This window comes from Rhipicephalus microplus, chromosome 1 (genome assembly GCF_043290135.1).
Source record: "Rhipicephalus microplus isolate Deutch F79 chromosome 1, USDA_Rmic, whole genome shotgun sequence".
NCBI classification, from domain to species: Eukaryota; Metazoa; Arthropoda; class Arachnida; order Ixodida; family Ixodidae; genus Rhipicephalus; species Rhipicephalus microplus.
The window spans coordinates 49,022,214-49,047,876 of NC_134700.1; the positions used below are offsets into that span (position 1 = coordinate 49,022,214).

The window sequence follows — 25,663 nt, forward strand, 5'->3', positions numbered from 1 at the left end:
GTGAAATACGTATTTTACTTTGGAAAACAAGTTGTACAAACAGATCTACGGTATGGCTATGGGTGCTTCTTTGTCAGTGACCGCTGCTAGTTTGATGATGGAAGCGATTGAAAGTCGAGCGCTCTCCTCATTCAGTTCAGCTGCGAAGGTGTTTTTCCGCTATGTGGAGGACATTTTTTGCATCATTCATCAAGACGTGGTTCAGGCGTTTTGTTCACACCTGAAGAGCATGAAAGCAGCGATTCAATTTACGGTGGAGATAAAAGTCGAAGCAAAGCTCCCATTCCTTGACATGCTGATTGAAAGAAAATAACCCACTTTGTCGTTTGGCGTGTTCAGGAAGACGACACACACTGGTCATTACTTGCATTTTTATAGCATGTAGCCCGCTTCTCACAAAAGAGCCATAGTTTCTACACTTCTATGACGCGCACAGAAAACCTCCACAAGAAAAGAAGACTATGCAGTCGACGTACGCTTGGTGCGGTGTGAATTGTCGGCCTGTGGGAATCCGAATTCCTTTTTAAATGCCGTCTAACAACAAATTGCATGCGCACAATTGCCTTGTGCTGCGCCTGGTGAAAAGCATGCGTGAATGCCGTATATTTCTTCTATAAGCGAAGCCCTTGGCCGTATTCTGCGTTCCTACGGCACATGTTTCGGACCAAAGGCTGCGACAATCGCCTGTAAATGAGAAAGATAGATTAGCCAAAGTGAAGTTCCTGGTGTGGTGTACGCTATCCCTTGCGCAGATTGTGACGATGTGTATATTAGTGAAATTGGTGACTTTGAACGGCGCCTCAAACAGCACATTTACGACATTAGGAAAGGAAAGTCAAATCCAGTGTTTTGGCCGAGCATGCGTCAGGTGTTTACGCAATAGATTGGGGGAAGGAACGTGTTCTCGCTAGAGAAAAGGAACTGTCACGGCATCTTTATTTTCAGTCACTCGTGATACAATCCTTTCCACGCAATTTGAACAGGAGCGATAGTATTCTGGCGTCATTATATGCGTGCTGCCTACGTGATATATTGAAACATACGTAAAGCGAATTGCTTTACACATCTTTTCATTTCAAAGTGAACAAGGCTTCCGTGTATTAGCTGAAACGTCTTTTTTCTGTTTTTTTTTCTTTTTAAACTACTACTATGGTCAGCGCAGTGCCTCCAGGTTTCCTACCTTCAACCATATATCATCCCGACCAGATGGGCTTCCGTCAAAGGTTAAAGTTCGTTATAACTTCGCTAAAAATAATAATTCCTCCATAGACATTAGCATAGTATCTCCATCGCTTTGTCGCTACTTCACTGGAAAGTCATCACTAATCCTTATGAAACTTACCATTTCCCCGTCGTTTTGAGCACCCCTACAGTAAATGAACGCCTGCCACAAGTTCCCAAATGGCTATTAAGCGAACCCGACTGGGAACAGTTTTATACCATCACTCATTTAGATTAGCGCAACATATGCACTTTAAGTATTGATGGGGCTGTCAACTACTTCAGAGCGTTTCTGATTGATTTAGCAACAAAATCCATCCAACAAACAAATGGACACCCTGGAAAACGACGTGTGCCATGGTGGAACTCTGAGTGCCAAAATGCGCGCAAGCAGCAAAACAAAGCATGGAGGTTGCTTTGGAAGTCACCGACAGCCGAAAATCTGGACATCTATAGGAACATGAAATCTCAATCCAGGAGAACGCGTTGGCAGGTCAGAAGAAAAAGTGGACAGAAGTTGTTATCAAGGATCGAGTCATATACACAGGAGGCAAAGGTCTGGAACATGGTTGGTAAGGTAGCAGAAAGACAAGTACACACACTCACACTTGTAAACACACAGGGGTGACACTTTAGAAGATTAGAAGAACTTTCTCGTTGCACACTTCGAACGGGTGTCTAGCTCGTCACACTATACTGATGCTTTTCAAAAATACAGAACAAAAGTATAAAAGCAAAACCACGAACACAAATATACAAAATACGAGGCGTGCATCGACATGCCACCCAGAGTTCGGTTAACTCATTCCGTTAATCCATTTGTCTGTGGGTGATATGTGGTCGTGGTGCGGTGAATAGTTCTGCATTCGGATAGGAGTGATTGCAACACGTCTGAGAAAAATACACAGCCCCGATCACTGAGCAGTTAATGAGGGGCGCCATGGCAGAGAACAAAGCTACAGAGAATAAATTAGGAAATGTATTTGACTGTTGCTGCAGGTAATTCAGCGGTTTCTGCGTCTTTCGTCAAGTTATCCACGGCGATTACAATCCAGCGGTTGCCAGCGTCAGTGCATGGGAGAGGCGCGCACAAGCCAATGCCGACGCGATGAATTGTGTGGGATGGGCAGGGAAGTGGCTGGAGAAGTGCGAAACTGGTTTGCGTCGTCGGCAGGCGATGCATGAGCGGGCGTATTTGCAGACGAAACCGTACATTCCGCGCCAAGAATAGCGTAGGTGAAGGCGCGTGTACGTCTTGAACATGCCACCAGGCTGCAGCGGCGACGGCGAAAGGACGCACGCTAACCTACTGTCTGCACTCTTTGCAGATACCGGCATATCGTCAAGAAAAATGTAAGCCATCCCATCCGGAGTCGTCTTCTGCCACCAGACCTTAGTGCCACATCGTTTATACAATTGTGTTGCTGTGGTTTTACCATTACCAGGACCTGGACAGCACTACCATAACCGCCATCTACCTCAGCCTGCTGCATTTGTAACCTGATATCAAGTTTGTGCTGGGGGCGTTGTCTCTTTGCAACTGGCTTCACTCAGGCAGCAGCGGCGACGGCGAAAGGACGCACGCTAACCTACTGTCTGCACTCTTTGCAGGTTGGTTAACTTTCATATTGAACATTATATGCACCTAGTTTCGTCGCTGCTGCTGCTGCTGAAGTTTTATTGGGCATTGTAGTCACAACAGTGTTTTTCTTTTTAATCTTCAAACGTTGTCTCTTGCTTTGTGTGCACAAGAGAATTTTCGTGCCATTTATTACTTGAAGTGCTTGAAACCATGGAGGATGAAAATTCGGGCGACATGGGCAATATTGCGGCGACCCTTGCTGAGAGGCAGCCTAATAGCATTAAAGAGATCGTAAAATTTCTAGGTGATCTGGTGGGAAGACTTGACGTGTTCTCGACTGAGGTCAAATGTGAAATAGCTAAGGTTGCTTCCTTGAAAACTGAAATAGTCACTGAACTTGGAACTGTTCGAGATGCTATTGCTTTCATGAATGAGAGCTTTGAGCTCTTTAGGACTGACGTGGAGGCTTTTCGCAAGGAGATTGACGTGGTAAAGGCTGAGAGTGCGCAGTGTCGTAAGGAAAACGAAGAACTGCGGAGGGACCTGAAAAAAGCTAGACGGAAAATTGTAGAGCTGAAGCAATACAGCCAAAATATGAATATCGAAATCAAAAGTCTTCCGCTAATTGAAAAAGAAAAATTGCAGAAAACTGTCACAAACATCGCCAAGTGCTTCGGAAACGATGTCACAGATAACGACATTGACGTCGCGCACCGTGTATTATCGAAAGATGAAAATAACTCAAATGTGGTCGTCAGATTCCTCACGAGAACGGCGCGACACAAGATGTTGTCCACAGCAAAAAATATTAAACTAAATAGCACTCGTCTTGGTTTTGACAACAGTGATTCTGTATATATAAATGATCACCTGTGCATCGAAATGAAGGTTCTGCACAGTAAGGCGCGGCTAGCAAGGCATGAAAGAGAATGGAAATATGTATGGGTATCACAGAGCAGGATCTTCATGCGGAAAGTAGACAGGACACCTGTTTTAAATGTAACTTCTGAGGCGGATCTGGCTAAAGTAGTCTACTTCATAGTAGACTGATATTTCTGCTGTGAACAATGGCAATGTATTTCAGCGTTTCTGAATTGAGCTCGTATGTAAATTGCTGTCATAGGCAGCCCATGACATTCCTTCACATTAATATGCAGTCAGCTCGTTCGAAAGAAGAAAACTTTCTATTCTTTCTTGATGAGTTCAATTTTTTTTTCCGTTATTATGATGACTGAAACTTGGTACCGTAGTGGAAGAGACGTGTTTTGTAATGACGGATATAATGTTGTGTACCAAAATAGAAAATTGAGAATGGGTGGTGGTGTATGCTTGTATGTCAAAGCTGAAATAACGTATGAGTATCGTGAAGATCTGTCTTTGTGCACCGATGGCCTTGAGGCGTTAACTTTACAATATCACAACTACATTGTTGTTGCAATTTACAGGCCACCAAGTGGCAATTTTGATTCATTTATTCAGTATTTAGAAAACCTTTTTTCCGTTGTAAACCAATTTAATTACAAACTAGTGCTGGGAGGTGATCTTAACATAGATATGTTGAGTGACACACATAAACAGTTGAGACTTTCAGACCTTCTTGCTTCTTTTTTCTTACCAAACGTAATTACCATTCCAACACGTATTACTGATACCACTTCTACTCTATTAGACTTGTTTATCACAGGTAGTACAAACAGTACGTTACAGGCAGGCGTCCTGCGTGTTCCGATAAGTGATCATTTGCCCATATATCTAGTCATAGAAAACATCATAAGTGTAAGGAGTCAAATCCTTCTTGCCGTTCACTTCCAACAAATTAATCCGCGAACGCTGTCTTCTTTTAGAGAGGAAATTAGAACTCTCAATTGGAACAACGTTCTATCTAGTTCTTCTGCTGATCTTGCTTATGATTGTTTTATTGATACTCTTTGTTCAGTGTATGAGAAGCATTTTACTTACAAAGCTTTAAAGAGACCAAAACGGGCGCGCAAACCTTGGACTTCTTCCGCAATACTCAATATGATAAAAGAAAAAATAGGTTGTATGAAGACTTTCTGATAAAGCGAGACCCTGATAAACCTAAAGCTTTCAAAATATACAAAAATAAACTCACTAAACTACAAAAACAAGCTAAACGCAATTATCACTTCAAGATGTTTGACGGTGTCTCCGATTCTAAGCAATTATGGAACAAACTTAATGCTATTATATCTACCAAACAAGTGTCTAATGACATTAGTGAGCTGGTGATCGAAAATAAAATATAGAAGGGCGCAGTACAAGCGAACAAATTTAACGAGTACTTTACCTCACTAGTTGACAGTAGTCATAATTGTGATTCATCAGGTTATTTGCCTCCTGCTTTAAATAGTTCTGTGTTTGCAAATCCTACAGATGCGCAAGAGGTCATCGGCGTTTTTCAGCATTTCAAATTGAGTAAAAGCGAGGACATGGATGGCTTAAAAATAGTACCTATAATATACATTTTATATCTCGTATGCGCCTGCTTAGTACATATTTATAATCTCGTGTTCGCCACTGGGCTGTTTCCTCAGAGAATGAAAAACGCTAAAGTAACGGTTATATATTGCCGCGAACCATGCATTGGGTTTGTTTATTTGTGTTTTGTTTTTTTCGGCCTGGCTGCGCCGGCCTGTGCTATCGCCGTTTTCACAGCGTTTCGAACAAACGCTACCACAGCGTTTCGAACAAACGCTATCGAACAACGCTTCAGGCGTTGTTCGATAGAAACAACGCTACAAGCGTTGTTTGTTAGAGGCGCTGTTCGAACGAACAGCGTTTCTAACAAACGCTATCACGGCGTTCCCGATACAATTCGGCTATTCGAGAAACCCTCGCGCCAAGGGATATAAATTCCCGCACAGCCGATATCGCGTCATTCGATCGCCGACGCTCACTAGCGTGCCCGTCGTTTTGCTGGCCGCTGCTTCGCCGCCTGTGTATTTTTTTCCAGTTGTTAGGGGAGCACAGGTTCGCTCCAATAAACTTGTTATCCTCATAGACAACTGCGTCGTCCTTTGCTGCGTGACATCTGGTGGAGGTGCGGGGTACATGAACCCTAAGCCATTGCCAAGCCGACAAGCACGTCCAACTCGTGTCAGCCGCCGACAGCAAGGCCTTCAGCCAGAGTTTGGACTGCTCCCGGATAAAAAAAAGGAAAGAAGACGTAAAAACCACGATGATCAACGCAGGCACCATGACCAGCGCTACCAACCCTCCCGTCGTTCTGCAACAACCTCGTGAGCCCCCATCATTCCGAGGATCTCCTGGTGAAGACCCGGAAGAGTGGCTGGAGAAGCTGGAGCGCATCCGCATCTCTAACAGATGGGATGACGAAAAAACGTTTCGTCATGTCTTCTTCTATTTGGAGGATGCAGCTCGAATGTGGTTTGAGAGTCATGAAGGCTCCCTAACCGACTGAACTGTCTTTAAGAGCGAATTCCTCAAAACATTCGCTACGGTTGTGCGGAAAGAATGAGCCGCCCTTTTGTTAGAGACGCGAATGCAACACCCTAACGAAGGTGTTGTACTGTTCGCTGAGGAGATGAAGATGCTGTTCCGGAGAGCTGACCCCGAAATGGCAGAAGAGAAGAAGGTGCGCTTCCTGATGCGGGGAGTTAAACAAGAGCTCTTCGCTGGACTCATCCGCAACCCCCTAAGACCATCGCTGAGTTCGTCACCGAGGCTTCGATGATCGAGAGGAGCTTGGATATGCGTTCGCGGCAATACAATAGACCACTCAACACCCTTTCGGTGAACCCGGTAAACGCCCCTGGATTGGCGACGGAAGACTTGCGGGAGACCATCCGCGCCGTCGTTTGCGAGGAACTGAGGAAATTGTTCCCAGCAACGCCGCAGCCCCAAGTCGCCTCCCTCACTGACGTCGTCCGCGAGGAGGTTCAGCAAGCACTGGGGAATTCCACGCCGTCGGAAGCATCTTGCGAACCGCAAGCGATGACCTACTCCGCTGCTGCTCGTCGACCCCGACCCGTCCCAACCCGTTATCAAGAGGCCCCGCCGTGCCGCCGCCCAATGTCGCCCGCCCGACCCCCTGTAACCCGAAACCAGGCGCCCAGGAAGACCGAGGTGTGGCGAACGCCAGATAATCGTCCGCTGTGCTACCACTGCGGAGAGGCCGACCACGTCTACTGCTGCTGCCCGTACAAGAGGCTGGGTTTGCGTGGGTTCTCCGTCGACGCACCCCGCCCGCGAGCCGGCCAGCGCCCATTTGAGATCGAAAAATACCTGTCGAACACCAGCCGTGGACCATCCCATTTCAACCGTTCGCCGTCGCCCTACCCATACCAATCCCCCAACCGTCGCAGCCATGCTGACTTCACCCGTGGAAGGTACCCCAGCCCACGAGGGGGAAACTAAAAGCAGCAACTTCTAGAGGTGAAGTTGCACAACGGCGAGAAAATGAAAACCCTCCAACGACGCAAGACCGTGACTCACGACATGCCCTCATCCCGACGACCCGACGACACCCTGACGAGACCCCCGAAAACGACGACAGCTACGCTGCGCGACGCCTACCCGAAATAACGAAGCCTGCCGCTGAGAAGACGACGATGATGACGCATAGTGCCCGACCATCAACACGTGCAAGCCGCGATACGACGCCCCGACGCACCCGAAATTCGAGGAAAGCGGCATCCGACGTCCAGTTGTCCATCGACGGCCTTGACGTAGTCGCCCTCATTGACACGGGAGCCAACTACTCGGTCATGAGCGGGTTATTCGCATCCAAGCTAAAGAAAGTTACGACCAGATGGGACGGTCCGCACATATGCACAGCAGGAGGCCACCTCGTGACCCCAATTGGAATGTGCACATCGCGCGTCACCATAAACGGCACTACGTAACCTTCGGAGTTCGTAATTATGCCTAACTGCTCCCGCGACGTAATTCTCGGAATGGACTTTTTGACGGACAAAGGCGCAATAATTGATCTGCAGACCAGGTTGATAACGTTTTCTTCCGATCACTCCATGACGCCGCAGCTGAACCTCGGACACCGTGCTGCTGTAAGGATCGCCGACGATCACGTCACCATGCCACCCCGCGCAAGCTTGATGATCGCCGTCTATTGTGAAGGTGCTGCTCCTGACGTCGACGCTATCGTGGAGACTGACCAAAGGTTGCTTCTAGACCGCGGTGTGTCTGTGGCAAGAGGCATTGCGCGGTTTAAGCAACGCGGATCCCACGTTTTGGTCACCAATTTCACCGAGGAGTACCAGCATCTAAACAAGGGCGCTGCGGTTGCGTTCCTTAAAGAAACGCAAGAAGCGAGTCAAGTGAACGTGGTCGCCACCTTTGAACGCGCACGCGCAGATGCTTCCAGGCTGCCACATCCTTTCGACGTGAACCCGGCGCTGTCGCCAGAAAATCGGGACAGATTACTAGAGTTGCTCCGTCGCTACAGCGAGTGTTTTTCCTCGAACTCGAAGTTACGTCAAACACCTTTGGCGAAGCACCGGATAATAACTGAAGATGGAGCCCGACCTACCAGACAGTCACCGTACTGCGTTTCTTTACACGAGCGCGAAGCCATCCGGACTCAAGTTGATGACATGCTCAGCGACGACATAATACAGCCATCAAAAAGTACGTGGGCTGCGCCGGTTGTACTCGTGAAGAAAAAAGATGGCACTTTAAGATTCTGCATTGACTACTGTAGAATAAACAAAATCACAAAAAAGGACGTGTACCCCCTGCCACGAATTGACGACGCCCTCGACCACCTCTGCCACGCAAAGTACTTCTCATCCATGGATATGAAGACCGGCTACTGGCAAATTGAAGTGGACAAAAGAGACCGAGAGAAGACTGCATTTGTAACCCCGGACGGTCTATACGAGTTCAAGGTGATGCCGTTTGGGCTGTGCACGGCGCCCGTAACGTTTCAGAGAGTCATGGACACTGTGCTAGCAGGCCCGAAGTGGCACACTTGCTTCGTATACCTCGACGACGTTGTCGTATTCGCCCGGACTTTCGACGAACACCTCACAAGGTTGGAATCTGTACTCGAGGCCATTCGTACGTCGGGGTTAACGCTGAAACCTGAGAAGTGCCGTTTCGCGTACGAGGAACTCAGGTTCTTGGGTCACGTCGTGAACGCCGCGGGAGTCCTACCTGACCCGGCAAAAACATCAGCCATTGCGAACTTCCCAAGGCCGAAAGATAAGAAGGGTGTGCGAAGGTTTCTCGGACTGTGCGCATACTACCGGCGCTTCGTCGCAAACTTCGCACGCATTGCAGAGCCACTCACGCGCCTGACGAAAGAAAGCACCCCTTTCAGCTGGGAAAACGACCAAGAAAAGGCATTATGCGAGTTGCAACAACGCCTGCAAAACCCGCCCGTGCTCGCTCATTTCGACGAAAACGCCAAAACGGAAATGCACATGGACGCCAGTGATATCGGTTTGGGTGCCGTCCTCGTCCAAAAGCAAAGCGGTTACGAAAAGGTAATCGCCTATGCAAACCGTGGTCTGTCGAAGGAGGAGAGAAACTACTCTGCCTCCGAGAAAGAGTGCCTGGCTATCATATGGGCCATTTCAAAATTTCGCTCATACGTCTATGCTAGACCGTTTAAGGTTGTGACAGACCATCATGCGCTGTGTTGGCTTGCCAATTTGAAGGACCCCTTTGGCCTTTTTGGGCGGTGGAGCTTGCGCCTGCAAGAGTTTGACGTTACAATATTCTACAAATCCGGCAGGAAACACTCCGACGCCGACTGCCTGTCCCGCGCCCCCCTCGACCCACCACCACAGGACTCCGATAAAGACAGCGCGTTCTTCGAATTCGTGACAGAGAGCGACCTAGCCGCCCAGCAGCGTGCTGCCCCTGACCTCCGCGCCATGATCGACTACCTCGAAGGACGCGACGTCGCCATGCCTAGGGCGTTCAAGCGCAACTTACCAGCATTCAGCGTCAAAAACTCCATCATAGTGAAGAAGAATTTCAACCCCGGAACGAGAACGAATTATCTACTTGTCATCCCCGCAGACCTTCGTGACGAAATTTTGGAAGCGTGCCACGATGACCCGTCTTCCGGACATCTCGGAACAGCTCGCACGATTACAAAAATCAAGGCGAAATACTTCTGGCCCCGCCTTACATCCGATGTCACCCACTACGTCCGGAACTGCCGTGACTGCCAGCGACGAAAAACACCACTGACGAGACCAGCCGGACTTCTGCAGCCGATCGCCGTCCCAACGAGGCCCTTCCAACAGATCGGAATGGACCTTCTGGGCCCGTTCCCTACATCCCGATCCGCGAACAAATGGATTGTCATAGCGACAGACTACATGACGCGCTACGCAGAGACCACCGCTCTTCCTAGGGGAACTGCACAAGAAGTTGCAAAGTTCTTTATTAACCAAATTGTGCTGAGACATGGAGCCCCTGAGGTCCTAATCACAGACCGCGGAACGACCTTCACTGCGGAGCTCATGCAAGGAATCTTACGCTACAGCAACACAGATCACCGAAGAACGACGGCGTACCACCCCCAAACGAATGGACTAACGTAACGGCTCAATAAGAAAATTGCGGATATGCTGTCTATGTACGTCAACGTTGAACATAAGACGTGGGACGAAGTCCTCCCGTACGTCACGTTTGCGCACAACACGGCTATTCAAGAAACCACGCAGATGACACCGTTCGAGCTCGTCTACGGAAGACGGCCGACTACGATGCTCGACGCCATGCTTCCGCACGTAGAAGACGACGACCTCAACGCCGACGTCCAAGGATACTTCCAACGTGCGGAGGAGGCACGCCAGCTCGCTCGAGCTCGTATAACGGACCAGCAACTGGTGGATGCCGTACGCTACAATCTCCGACACCGAGACGCCGAGTACCATCCTGGAGATCGTGTGTGGGTTTGGACTCCCATTCGACGACGTTGACTCAGTGAGAAACTTCTACGACGCTATTTCGGACCCTACCAGATTCTACGACGTGTTGGCGAACTAACGTACGAAGTGATCCCCGATAGGGACTCCCGTACATCACGACGACGCACGCGGCCCGAAGTCGTCCATGTGGTTCGCTTAAAACCTTTCTACGGACGATGACGAACTTTAATTTGTGTGAACTGTCCTTTATGTTAGCATCGGGTCGATGCACTCTTAGAGGGGGGGGGGGTAATGCCGCGAACGATGCATTGGGTTTGTTTATTTGTGTTTTGTTTTTTCGGTCTGGCTGAGCCGGCCTGTGCTATCGCCGTTTTCACAGCATTTCGAACAAACGCTACCACAGCGTTTCGAACAAACGCTATCGAACAACGCTTCCGGCGTTGTTCGATAGAAACAACGCTTCAAGTGTTGTTTGTTAGAGGCGCTGTTCGAACGAACAGCGTTTCTAACAAACGCTATCACGGCGTTCCCGATACAATTCGACTATTCGAGAAACCCTCGCGCCGAGGGATATAAATTCCCGCACAGCCGATGCCGCGTCATTCGATCACCGACGCTCTCTAGCGTGCCCGTCGTTTTGCTGGCCGCTGCTTCGCCGCCTGTGTATTTTTTTCCAGTTGTTAGGGGAGCACAGGTTCGCTCCAATAAACTTGTTTTCCTCATAGACAACTGCGTCGTCCTTTGCTGCGTGACAATATAAGGGTGGGGACAAAGTCAATTTAGGAAACTACAGACCAATTTTGGTTTTACCAGTTTTCTCTAAGGGGTGCGAAAAACTTATTTTCATTCGGTTATCAAATTTCTTTAATTACCACAACATTATTACGCCGTCACAGTTCGGTTTTCAGTCAGGCCTCTCAACCGAAAGTGCCTTACTATACCAAAAGGAATTGATTCTAAAAAACATAGAAGCTAAAAAACTTACCCTAGGAATATTTCTAGATTTCTCGAAAGCTTTCGATAAAATAAACCATGATATTTTGAAGGAAAAACTTCACTGTTATGGAGTTCGCGGGGCCGTTTTAGCTTTAATAAGAAGCTACCTATCTAATAGGAAACAATGTGTATCAATCAATCGGGAGCTATCATCATCCATGAACGTTAAGAATGGCGTACCTCAAGGTAGCATTTTTGGGACGCCTATTATTTAATATTTTTATCAACAATATTGTACGTATTGACAGCTCTGTAGAATATGTAATCTACGCGGACGATACTAGTATATTTGTTTCTGGGGAAACGGCTGATGACCTCATTGTTTCTGCTAATGAAATACTAAATAAAATATATGCCTGGACTGTGGCAAATTCTCTACACATTAATTGGTCTAAAAGCAAGGCTGTTTTGTTCCGTGCGAAAGCCAGGTCATTTTAAACGTCTCACAAGCTAATACTTAAAAACGTTGAAATTAAACTTTGCCAAACAGTTAAAACTCTTGGTGTCCATTTTCACGAACACATGGCATAAAATTACCATGCAGAACACTTTAGTCACAAACTTTGTAAAGTTCTAGGTGCGTTGCGTTGATGCCAGAACATACTACCTGTGAAACAAAAAATATTAGTGTACAATGCTCTTTTTCTTCACATTTACACTATTGCCTTCTGGTCTGGTCTACAGGCTCTTAAGCATCTCCAAAGAACTTGGTTGTGCTACAAAAAAATGCCTTGCGGTGAATTGAAGGTGTATCCTTTAACGCACACACTGCTTCAATGTTTGCAAAATATAGAATTTTAAGAATTATCTGTTATTACGAATACCAGCTTCTGTCAGCTTTTAAATCAGAAATACGCAGAGGAAGTATCTTTTTACGCACCTTGGCCACCTTGCAACCAAATCCTGCCAGTCGCGTAACTGTCTGTACAGAGACTTGGCACGTACCTTGTCCTCGCACAAACTAAGGATTTGAAACACTACGTTACCGCCTTCCAAGTGGGATGAACAAATGGAAACTAACAACTGATAATCTGCGTATATTGTCTAAAACTGAAATGTTAAATCGGATGTGCTGATTGTGTTGTAAATGAATGTTGGGTGATTTCTGTAATGGTTATCCAGTTTAAATTTTTTCATGCAATTCGCTTTGTTACAAATATTTTTGTATGTGTTTTAGAGTAGTGATTCTAATATTTGCTGTCATGGGCCACATGCGTGTTTCTTTTTGTATTGTTGCTTTCCGCTGCCTGTAATTTTTGTAATTTTTTTGTAAATTTGTAGTTTATAATTTTTTCTGGGTGAAGGGGCCAGTCAAGCTGTGAAATGCAGCTTTTTTCCCTTCACACCAAACCACGTATACAGTGTATTTTTGTGTACTTGTCACGTGGTTGAATAAACTCAAACTCAAACCGTGGCCACACTGAGGGTTATTGTGGAAAGTGGAGCACAGATTGTGACAAAGATGGCGGAGCACAACCTATAAACATGGGTGGCCGTCGTTTTGATAGGTACGGCATTATAAAACAACGTCCCGGATAGCGTAATGCTGCACCTGGCGGCGTAGCGCTCGGAGAGCCGGGGTTGTCAGGGGGCTTGACAAAAAGTTTAGAATTGTGGTGATCCATGGATAATTTCGTTGCTTAGAGTCCATGTCCAAGATGTCAATTGCCAAAGTATTGTGATTGTGACTAGAAGCGCTGGCGTCTGAATTGAGTGGGAAGCGTGACAGGGCGTCAGCATCAGGGTGTTATTGGCCACAATGATATGCGGCACAGATGTCGTATTCCTGGAGTCGGAGGGCCCACCGAGGGAGGCGACCTGACGGGTTCTTGAGGTTGAAAAACCGACACAGAGCGTGGTGATCTGTTACGACGCCAAACGGACGACCATTAAGATAGGGGCGAAACTTCTGTAGAGCCCATATGATGGCCAGGAACTTTTTTCGGTTATGGTGTAATTGGTTTCGAATTTGGTGAGTTCATGACTGGCATATGGAACCACTTATTTTGCGTTGGCATCGTGAAGTTGTGAGAGCACAGCACCAAGGCTGACACCACTAGCATCAGTGTGAATTTCTGTGCGTGCACTTGGAGCGAAGTGACGCAAAATTGATGGAGATGTAAGCAGGCGTCGAAGTGTCGTAAAGGCATCGTCACAAGCTTCTGACCAGGTAGATAGTTCGTTGTCGCCATGGGGGAGTGCATTGAGAGGTGCAATGACAGTTGCGAAATTTCGAACGAAGCGCCGAAAAGAGGAGCATAGGCCAATGAAAGTGCACAGTGCTTTCAGGTTAGTAGGCATCCGGAACTTGGATACGGCGTGAAGTTTAGCAGGATCGGGAAGAATACCTTCTTTGGAGAAGACGTGGCCTTGTATAGTCAGTGTTCTAGCGGTTGATAGGCACTTTTTCAAGTTTAGCTAGAGACCAGCATTTTAGATACAGGCCAAAACTTGATGGAATCGTTGTAGATGGGTCGGGAGATCTGGCGCATAAACGACAATATCATCAAAATAGCAGAGGCAAGTGTGCCACTTCAAGCTTCGTAAGATGCCGTTCATCATGCGTAATATGCCTTTCGTCATCAAGGACAACAGGTGGTGCGCAGGAACTGTTAGAAGGTTGAATGACACCGCGTTTAAGCATGTCAGTCACCTGGTCATCGATAAGGCGCCTTTCACTCGCCGATACTCGGTAGGTACGCTGTCGAATGGGCGCATGGTTTCTGGTGTGGATAGTATGCAAAACAGTTGTGTGGCCGAGTGCCCTTGTTTGGCACTCAAAAGAGGAAGAGAAATCGTCGAGCAAGCGAAGAAGTTGGTCTTGTTGTGTCGTCGTAAGGTTGCTGGCTATAGCTGGTGTGAAAGATCGTGGTAGTGGCCGAGGAGTTGATGTCTCGAGGGCTGAGTGGGGTCGTCCATGGTGTCAAATATTGAAAATGATGCCAGCGGCTCGGATTTGCCAAGGGTTTCCCAGTGGCACAAAGTGATTCACTTGGGCAATGGATTGGTGACGTACATCACGGAGGCACCTGAATGGAACTCGAGAACGACAAATAGCAATGACAGTGTTCGGCGGCGAACTAGAAGTGCAGGTGGTGTGAAAAGCACTGAGCTGCCGTCTTCAGAGTAACGGGAGAAGGAAACAAGAACAGTAGATTGGGCAGGTACACTGGTGTCGTCACGAACTGTGATTTTGCGACATGTGCCCTTGTCATTGATGACGTCTGCTGAAAACGGGAAAAACTCGAGTTCAGTGTGGGCGCAGTTGATGATCGCACGACGTGTATAGCGGACATTCCACCCTAATATGGCGTCGGGAGAACAAGATGGCAATACAATGAATTCAATCACATAAAGAACATCCTGGATAATGACACGGGCTGTGCAGGCACCGGGTGGCCGACGTGCTGTGCGTTGGCTGCACGAAGAGATAGTCCACAAACAGGTGACGTGACTTTTCCGCTATGGCGGCAAATGCGGGCATCAATCACTTAAAGGGCAGCGCCGGTGTCGACAAGGGCTAGCGTTCATGTCCCTTTTATAACAACTTCAATAACGTTCGAAGGAGAAATTTGAGGCCTTAAGCATTTCGCCGGAACCGCAGTTGTCGCCTCCTGAACTGCTCTACGTAGTTTTCCTGGCACACAGAGCTCCGCATTGGGTGCACGGGAGAAAGGCAGCGACGTTGAGAAGAAGGCGAGTGGCGAGAGAAGGGTCGGGTCATGGAGGTAGGATCAGATTCGTAGTCACCTGAATAACTGCGTCGGGGTTGAAGTGGCGCATACGTGACCAATTGTGGGCGCACACTGTTGGAGATAGCTGGTGCACGAAAGCGACAATAACGGGCCACATGTCCAACAAGGCCAAAATGAAAACAAACATGACGGTTGCCTTGCGTGCGCCAAGGGTCGTCGGCTCATGCGTACTGTGCGACTGGGCGGGCGGGTGGTGATACTGGCGGGTGAATAGGCAGACTACGTGGGCTGTAACCTTGCATCGCAAGCCTGGACACGACTGCGGTGTAAATCAGAGAAGCAGCAGTCGGAGGCTGATGGAACGAAAGCGAGACTTCTTGGGCGACCTGGTCCCTATTGATGTTTCCGAGAGGGGCACCAACGTGGAATTTGACTGCTCGATAACAAGCGGCATCAGCGAAAGCTGGTGAGCTACCTCTTCACGAACGAAATCCTAATCTGTCGCAGCAGAGATGAGTTGTCAGGAACAACAGCCAATTTCGACATTGAGGTCACCTGTGGTTGAGAGTGGCACGTGGCTGTGCGTTGTTTGCGCAGATCATAAAAACTTCGCAAATACTGATGATTTCAGTCGCTGTGCTAGGGTGCTTTGCCAGCAGCATGAGAAAGGCGTCGCCTTCAATACCTTTCAAGATATGCCTGATCTTATCGGCATCGGCCATTGAGTCATGAACGCGGTTACACAGGTCGAGAACGTCTTCAATGTAGCTCGTGAATGTTTCACCATTCTGCTGCACGCGGCCACACAACCCTTGCACGGGTCGAAGCTTGCGAACAGCGGGGCGCCCGAATACTTCCGTCACGTGCGTTTTGAAAACAGCCCACGTCGCGAAGTCACGTAGGTGGCTTTGAAGTCACATGCTGGCGACGCCACGGAAATAAAAGGACACATAGTTGAGCTTCGCGGTCTCATCCCAGCGGTTGATAACGCTTACCCGTTCGTATTCGGCGAGCCAGTCTTCAACATCCTCCTCTTCTGTACCACTCAAGATTGGTGGGTCGCGTTAACGCGATGGGCCAGGGCGGACCAATGTAGGCAACAGGATTGCAGGTTGTTGCTGCGGTTAATTTGGTTTTTCATCCGGCATTTCAGAGACTGGCTTGAGTTTCTAGCTGCGAAGTTTCAGGTTGTCGCTATCCAGCAGCTCCACCACTTGTTACGGCACTTTATTAAGGTATACAGCATCTGAAAACAGAGCAGCAGCAGCAGGCAAAGCTTAGCCAGGGAGCAAACAGCTGAGCGAGCCAGGCGATGGCAATGCGCTTCCGCATGTGTCTATCTTATTCATCACAAAACAAACAATTTGCTCGAACAATTACAGTGCGGGTTTCGAGAAGGTTGGTCCACCACCGACCACCTTGTTTGTATCGAGGCCCAGATCACAGATGCTTTCGTCCACAAGCAATACTTCCTTTCTGTCTTCCTCGACATCGAAAAAGACTTATGATGCAACATGGCGCTTTGTAATATTAAAACACCTGTCCCATCATGGCATACATTGGAGGTTGTTTACTTTAATTGAAAGTTATAGTCAAACCGGAAATTCCGCGTTCGAGTGGGCAGCGTTCTTGATAACCCCGCAGGGGCGCCTGCACAAGTAGGCGTTTCGTGTGTAGCGACACCACGGACCCGAGCTAACGGGGGAGTTCTGACTCCCTCCCACGTCTAGCCGTGCGTGGCTTTGCCGTGTCCGGGGAAAAGGGGATCCTGGGGGTTGAGCTGACGCTGAGTGATTGGACCTTTAAGGCCCCCCGGCAGAAGCAACACACCCCTTTGGCCCCAGCTTCACGTAGACGGCACCCCTGGGCTGACCCACCCAGGGAAAATCGGCAGTCGCCTTTTCCTATCTCTCTCTTCCTACATCTTCGTCTTTATCTCTCACTTTTTATCTGTCCTGTCATCTTCTCTTTTCCGTTTACTTCCGAATTTCCTGGCGGCGAGGGTTAACCCTGTGTAGTTACCCAACCTTGGGTAGTTATATTTGGTTATAGCGGCGATGCATGGCTGGCGTCTCCAAGCTGCATGGCTGGCGTCTCCACTATTCAACCCTGTAGCGTCCCCTTGTTGTAGCGTCCTGTAGCGTCCCCTAGATGCATGGCTGGCGTCTCCACTATTCAACCCTGTAGCGTCCCCTTGTTGGGCTCGGTGGTGGGTGGCCACCATCGCCGCCGAATTGAAATGCTTCTTATGGAAAAGCCTTTTCCTGCACTTCCTGATCGCTGCCTGAAAAGGTGGCGCACTGATGACAGCTTCTTTACTGCACAGCCTAAACAGACCTTCCCCAAGTATCATGTAATCCACAGCCAAAATGAAAAGAAAACAGTTCGATCTATTTCACCGTTTATTGTCTCGAAAATGCTCACAGATGCAATTGGCCCTGGCTATAAAGTAACTAAGATGGGGAATGGTGATCTCCTTCTAGAAGTTCGCGACAAGACTCAGTATGACAAGCTCACAAAACTCGTTTCATTTGATAACAACCCAATATCAGTGGGCCCACATAGGTCGATGAACGCAGTGCGTGGTGTCATATCTGATGATGACCTCCTCGAGCTTTCTGAAAGTGAATTGCTCGAAGGCTGGCAAGAACAAAATGTAGTGAAAGTACAGAGAATAATAATCAGGCGAGATAATAAACAGATCCCAACAAAGCACATCATAGTTACCTTCGGTACAAGCAACCTTCCCGACTCTATTGAAACTGGTTACTGCAAGCTTCCTGTCAGACCTTATATACCGAATCCTTGCCGATGTTTCAAGTGTCAGCGCTTCGGACACGGATCCCAAACTTGCAGAGGGCGAGCTAGGTGTGCGAAGTGCGCATCTTGTGAAGATGTATCCGAAAATTGCACTTCAGAAGCCTGTTGCGCTAACTGTGAAGGAGATCACGCTGCCTACTCCCGATCATGCCCTGCATGGAAAAAAGAAAAACAAATATTAGAACCTAAAGTAAAGTTCAACCTGTCATTTCAAGAGGCACGTCAACGTTTTTGTACACACAATAATTCTGAACCTTCCTTCGCCGACATGGCGCGTCGAGGAGCCGTGCCACGTCTTTCGGCACCCGTGAGATTCACACCAAGTGTGACTGCGCTTGTGCCAGAAGCGCCTCCGGCTGGAGCAGTCTGTACTGCTCCGCCTCCTGTTCAAAAAGGCCAGCAGACGACAGAGTCTGCTAGAACCCGGACCACTGCAAGTGCAGTCAGGTCCGAAACTGCCATAAACGTGCCTGCCAAGCAGGCACCATCCACCACCTCAGAAGAGGTGATGGACACAAGCCATACTCCCCCGGCGCCCCACACGCCGAAGGAAAGGCGCAGCTCTTTGGAGCGAAGCAAAAAAGAGAAAACCCGTATTACAGGGCCCCAACAGGCCCTGTAACTTGAGACAACGTTTCTGTACACACAGCACTTAACTACAATAAAAATGGAGACACAAATTTATAGTGGAACGTCAGAGGACTACTGAGAAACCTTGACGATATTCAAGACCTTTTAAATAAACAGTCACCAAAAGTGCTGTGTGTACAAGAAACACACCTAAAACTCAAAATCACTAATTTTCTACGCCAGTATATCAGTTTTAGAAAGGACAGGAATGAAGCTGTCACGTCATCTGGTGGTGTGGCCATTATAGTAAATCAAGGGATTGCATGTACTCATCTACCACTCGAAACATCTCTTGAAGCAGTGGCTATTCGTGTAGTCCTCCTGAACAAACTCGTGACCATCTGCTCTGTCTACATACCTCCACACTACCATCTTGAAATACGTGAATTCCAGTCCCTAATAGATCAACTTCCAGAACCCTATATCCTCCTTGGAGATTTCAATGCACATAGCAATCTATGGGGTGACTTTCGCTGCGATGCTTGAGGCCGCCTGATTGAACAACTCCTTTTTTCTTCCGGTGCGTGCCTGCTGAATCGGAAAGAGCCAACATATTACAACATCACTAACAATACGTACTCAGCAATAGACCTCATCATAATATCCCCATCACTCCTGCCTCTACCTAAATGGGAAGTCATTAATGATCCATATGGTAGTGACCATTTTCCTATCGTTATCAGCACATCAATAACAAATACATGTCCTGCACAAGTTCCCAAATGGCTCACCGACAAAGCCGGTTGGGAAAAGTTTCAAAAAATGACTTTAATATCTTGGACTGACATGGCGGCATTGAGCATAGAGGATGCTGTATGCTACTTTACAGCTTTCTTGGTTGATGCAGCAACAAAATGTATTCCCCAAACATGTGGACCATCAAGGAAACGACGAATACCATGGTGGAATAATGAGTGCCGTGATGCTCGGAAAAAACAAAATAAGGCATGGAGGTTGCTTAGAGACTCGCCCACAGCCGAGAATCTTGTAAATTTTAAGAACGTCAAGTCGCAAGCAAGGAGGACGCGGCGACAGGCGAGAAGAGAAAGTTAGCATAAATTTGTATCGGGCATTAAATCATACACAGATGAGTCGAGAGTCTGGAGCATGGTTGGTAAGGTGGCAGGACTAGGAGCACATTCGCTTCCTCTAGTGAACACACATGGGGAGAGTTATGAAGACCAGGCAAACACTCTCGGAGCGCACTTTGAACAGGTCTCCAGCTCAACACACTATAGTGAAGCGTTCCGACGATACAAAACCGCAATAGAAAAACAGAGATTAGAGCGCAAGCCCAGAACACATGAGGCATACAACGAACCTTTCTGTTTGGCTGAACTGCAGGCCTCACTTGCCTGCTGCAATAAATCTGCCCCAGGCCCGGACCGTGTGGCATATGAAATGTTAAAACACCTGCCCACTGAAACCCAGAAAGCTCTCCTCTCTCTGTATAATGCGATATGGTCTTCTGGCGAGCTACCCTCAGCCTGGAAGGAAGCTATCATTCTTCCAATCCTAAAACAAGGCAAGGACCCGGCCTCAGTTTCCAGCTACAGGCCAATAGCATTAACCAGCTGTATTTGCAAAGTCTTTGAAAAAATTATTAACAGGCGCCTGATGCACTTCCTTTAAATTAGGGGCCTACATGACCCATACCAGTGTGGGTTTCGAGAGGCTCGGTCCACCACTGACCGCCTTGTCCGTATCGAAGCACAAATTCGCGACGCTTTTGTTCATAAGTAATTTTTTCTTTCTGTGTTTCTCGATATGGAAAAGGCATACGACACTGCATGGCGCTTCGGCATATTGCGAGACCTGTCACAAAATTAGGTGTGCGGGGTAGGATGCTGACAGTTATCGAAAGCTACCTGTCCAACCGTTCATTCCGTGTCGAAGTTGGCACTGTCTTATCTCGAGTATTTGCCCAAGAAACAGGAGTGCCACAAGGAGGTGTATTGAGCTGTACACTTTTCATAGTTAAAATAAATTCCTTGCACCTGTCTCTCCCACGAAATATTTTTACTGCATATATGTCGATGATGTGCAGATTGGTTACAAATCGTGCAACATCTCAATGTGCCATCGTCAAGTTCAACTAGGGTTAAACAAGGTATCTCAATGGGCAAACGAGAATGGTTTTATACTAAACGCGCAAAAGAGCACTTGTGTCTTGTTCAGCCGAAAGAGGGGCCTCCATCCTGACCGCGACATTGACTTGCATGGTCAACCTTTGTCAGTGAAGACCGAGCACAAGTTTCTTGGTCTCATATTAGACACTAAGCTAACCTTCATCCCACACATCAAGTATTTAAGGGACAGGTGCTTAAAAACAATGAACATTTTGAAAGTGTTGTCACACACTACATGGGGTAGTGACAGGAAATGTTTAATTAACTTATATAAAAGCCTCGTACGCACACGCCTAGATTATGGTGCTATAAGTTATCAGTAGGCAACACCATCAGCCTTGGAAATTCTCGACCCTGTCCACCATCTAGGCATTCGCCTCTCTACGGGTGCTTTCCGCACCAGCCCTGTGGAGAGCCTGTACGTGGATTCGAATGAATGGTCGCTCCACCTACAAAGATGTTCCCTGTCCTTTTTGTACTTTTTGAAGGTGAAGGCAGACAAGCAAGACCCTTCCCATTTCACAATTAATGATTTGTCTTGTTCTGGCTTGTTCGAGAACCGTCCTTCGTTTAGGCAGCCCTATGCGCTGCGTGTAAGGAGCCTGGCCGAAGAAACAGGTGTGCCTCTTGAACACAATTTGATGGCTCCTGCAACATATCTGCCACCATGGCAGTGGCAGCTTATAGACTGTGATGTCTCTTTTGTTGATGTCACAAAGCACGCAGCACTTGCACACATACATACATACTTTCTAGAACTACAACCTAAATACACATGCCCTGAGTTCTTTACCGATGCGTCAAAGTCAAACACTTCTGTGTCATATGCAGCAATAGGCCAATCCTTTTCCGAGGCCGTCGTTCTTCATCCTAATGCAAGCAATTTTACAGGAGAAGCTTACGCAATACTGGCGGTCGTAAAACACATTAAACAGATAAAATTACAAAAGGCGGTAATATACACAGATTCCCTAAGCGTGGTCAAAGCCCTGAAGACTCCTAAAAAACACAAGAACCCCGTGCTGGTGTCACTCTACTCACTTCTGTGCACACTCTACACATCAAAACAGCATGTCGTTGTCTGCTAGGTTCCAGGGCACCGTGAAATACAAGGGAACGTTCTGGCTGACAATCTGGCTGCTTGCGCCAATGTCACTACTGCCAATGCATCAACACCAGTCCCTGCACTTGACTTAAAACCTTTTATAAAACGAAAGCTCAGGGGGTATTGGCAGAGCATGTGGGATAAACACACAGATAATAAACTCCATGCTATTAAGCCGCAACTAGGTTATTGGCCGCCACTATCAAAATCACGACACACGGAAGTAATACTAACATAGCTTAGAACAGGACACACACATTCTACACATTGATTTCTTCTGTCTACCGGTGATCCACCATATTGTGAGAGATGTGGAGAGCCCCTTACGGTTCTCCACATTCTCGTCCAGTGCCATGAGCTAGATGCTGTAAGAAAAAAGCACTTTTTACTGCCCTACCGACAGCAGCTCCCTCTACATCCTGGGATGCTCATCGGTAGGGATACGCTTTTTAAACTGCAAACACTTTTTACGTTTTTAAAAGATGTGCAAAGCTTTCACCCGATATTTCGAGGTCATCCGTAGCACGACCTCTATAGAGTAGTCGTGGTTGCGCTGACTATATCTTCATCATGGTTTTATTATCACGACATTTTGCCATCAGCTATCACCACACATATGTCACGCCACTGTCATGATTTTATTACTTTCATGTTTTAACCCGCGTTAGAGCAAGAAATTTTAAGGCCCCTTTACAGCCACGCACCATATCATTGTTCATATCTGTAGTCAATTGAAATGGCGCTCTTTGGCCATCAATTGGCCCTTGCGCCACCAAAAACTACTCATCATCATCATCAGCGTTCTTTATAAATTATTTCTTCACAAAACAGGCGTACCGTAAGATGGTGTACTTAGTTGCACAATTTTTATTATCAAAATGAATTCTTTGCGCTTGTTCATTCCCCGCAATATGTTTTATTGTAGATATTTTGCCAACGTCCCGCTTTGTTTTAGGTCTTGTAACCTTAAAACGGGCTGCGACTGAAGGCACAAAAAAGCACGTGTGTCTTGTTCGCCAGGAAGAGAGAGATTCATACCAAACCAGGTATTCAACTGCATGAGCGACGTCTTTCCGTTCTCACCAAACATAAATTCTTAGGCCTAATCTTAGACACCAAGCTAATCTTCATACCACACAACAAATACTTTAAAAACAAGTGCATAAAAGCTACGAATATTTTAAAAGCGTTGTCACGCAATACGTGCGGAAGTGACAAGAAGTGTTTAATCAATTTGTATAAAAGCCTCGTACGTACCCGGCTAGACTCTGGGGCAATAGCATATCACTCTGCAATACCTACTGCCCTTAAAATGCTTAACCCTGTTCATCCTCTAAGCATCCGTCTCTCTACGGGTGCTTTTCGATCTAGCACCGTGGAAAGCCTGTACGTGGAATCGAATGAATGGTCACTCCCCCTACAGAGATATTGCAAGTCTTTTAAATATTATCCCAATGTAATTGCAGACAAGGATAACCCATCACAATCCACAATTAACGACATGTCAAGCCTTGATGTGTTTAAGAAACGGTCTTCTATAAGACAGCCCTACCCACTCCTTGTGAGGGGCCTAGCGAAGGTAGCCGGTGTGCGACTTGAACACCGTTTGATGGCTCCCGCAGTATGGCTGCCACCGTGGCAATGGCAAGCGATAGATAGCGACGTGTCTTTTTTGGAAGTTACGAAGCATGCACCGATTGCACGTATCCAGACATACCTCCTAAAACTACAACAGTAACACACATGTTCTGAGTTCTTTACAAATGCTTTAAGTTCCGACACTACTGTCTTGTATGCAGCCGTCGGCCCATCCTTTTCGGAAGCCGGCATTCTGCACTCTAAATCAAGCATTTTCCTTGGCGAGCTTATGCGATACTTGCGGCCGTTAAACACATTGAACAAATAGAACAGAAGGCAATAATATATGCGGATTCCTTAAGTGTAGTAAAAGCTTCTAAGACTCCTAAAAAGCAAAAAAAAACCCTGTCGTTATCTCGCTTTATTCTCGCTTATGCACAGTCTACTGATCCAAGCAGCATGCTGTATTCTGTTGGGTGCCAGGGCACCGCAAAATACAAAGCAACGTTCTGGTAAACCAGCTAGTTGGATCGGCCAAGAAAACCGCTACCAATACATTTATACCAATTCCTGCGCTCGACTTCAAACCTTTTCTAAAACGAAAGATGAGGGATCAATGGCAGGTCACATAAGACACACACAGGTGATAAATGGCATGTCATTAGGCCGCAACTTAGTCATTGGCTGCCAGTATTAAAATTACGCCACACAGAAGTAATACAAGGTTGAGAACAGGACGCACATACACTACATATTCATTTTTGTTTGTGGTGGCAATCCACCTTTGTGTGATACATGTGGTGAAGCGCTCAGCGTATTTCACATTCTGATCCAGTGTAAAGAATTAGACGCGCTAAGAAGAACACACTTTTCATTACCCTACGGGCAACAGATATCACTACATCCTGCTATGTTCGTCGGTAGGCAACCACTTTTCACACATTATTCGCTGTTAGCTTTTTGAAAGAAGTTCGTACTTTTCATGTCATATATCCGAATATTCCGTGGAGCGACCTCTCCAGAGAGGCCTCCGCTGCGGAACCTACATTGAACAAAGCACTTGCCTCACGACCCTTGGACGCAAGGGTGTGAACAATCGAGGCACTAGTGCTTATGCCATACATGTCCACCATGGTTTTTATAGTCACAAAATTTTGTCATTCATTCACACCGCACACTTTTTATGGCATGGTCATGATTTCATTACATCTATGTTTTTATCTGCTTTAGGGAGAGGAATTTTAAGGCCCTTATACAGCCACCAATCACAATCATTGTCTACATCTCTTGTCCTACGAACTGGCCCTCTTTGGCCAACAAATGGTTCGTGGGTCACAAAGCGCCAAATAACATCAACTTCACATCAGCAGCGTTGACCAGACGAATTCAAAGAAAAAATGTCGAGCCTCCAGAAGGTATCCAACCCCAGCATTATGCGTGTAAATTAGGTGTTCTACCGCCGAGCCACTCCATCACCTGGAACTACTTCTCGAATAGGCCCTAATGTTCGCGAAACGTTGATTCTGGTTGCAGTGCTGCCTTTTCAATCATTTTTACAAAAGTACCCCTACGATACAGCCGTACCGCCGCGTTAATGTCAATTGTAGTTACACACCCTCTGCTGATGTTGATTGGTGCAGCAGTCTCCGTGGTTACCATCGTCATGAGCACGAGCGCTTCTTATATTAGCCCTTCTGGTGTTGCTAATATCAACGTTGCTTTTGGCATCGTTACGCAACTGCATACCAGTTATATAAAGCACATGTGGGTGTTTGCCTATGTAGTCGCGTGCATTTGTATATAAACAGAAATGCCCTTTCAGCTTCCACGAACTCCTTTTTCTCGGCCATGTTGTCAGAGCAGAAGGCGTCGGCCCAGACACCGAAAAACCTGAGGCTGTCGAGAAATTTTTGAAACAAACGAAGAAAAGGCTGTAAGGCAAATTTTAGGTCTCTGCGCCTATTACCAACAGTTCGTCAAAAATTTTTATGAATCGCTGAAGCACTAAAGCGGCTCAC

At 47.1% G+C, this 25,663-nt stretch overlaps 1 protein-coding gene across 2 annotated transcripts in view; it reads left to right on the top strand.

The window, feature by feature from the left end:
* Positions 1-25,663, top strand: part of LOC119178501 (uncharacterized) — a 123,249-nt gene that overhangs the window by 44,954 nt on the left and 52,632 nt on the right. Inside the window, exons 1-2 of one of the 2 annotated variants that reach the window (XM_075866898.1) lie at positions 2,450-2,574; positions 2,667-2,832. The exons of the other annotated variant lie outside the window; for it this stretch is intronic. The gene's annotated coding sequence lies outside the window, so the exon portion shown is untranslated. Of the gene's footprint in view, positions 1-2,449; positions 2,575-2,666; positions 2,833-25,663 lie in introns of those variants that run through there. 2 annotated transcript variants of the gene reach the window in all.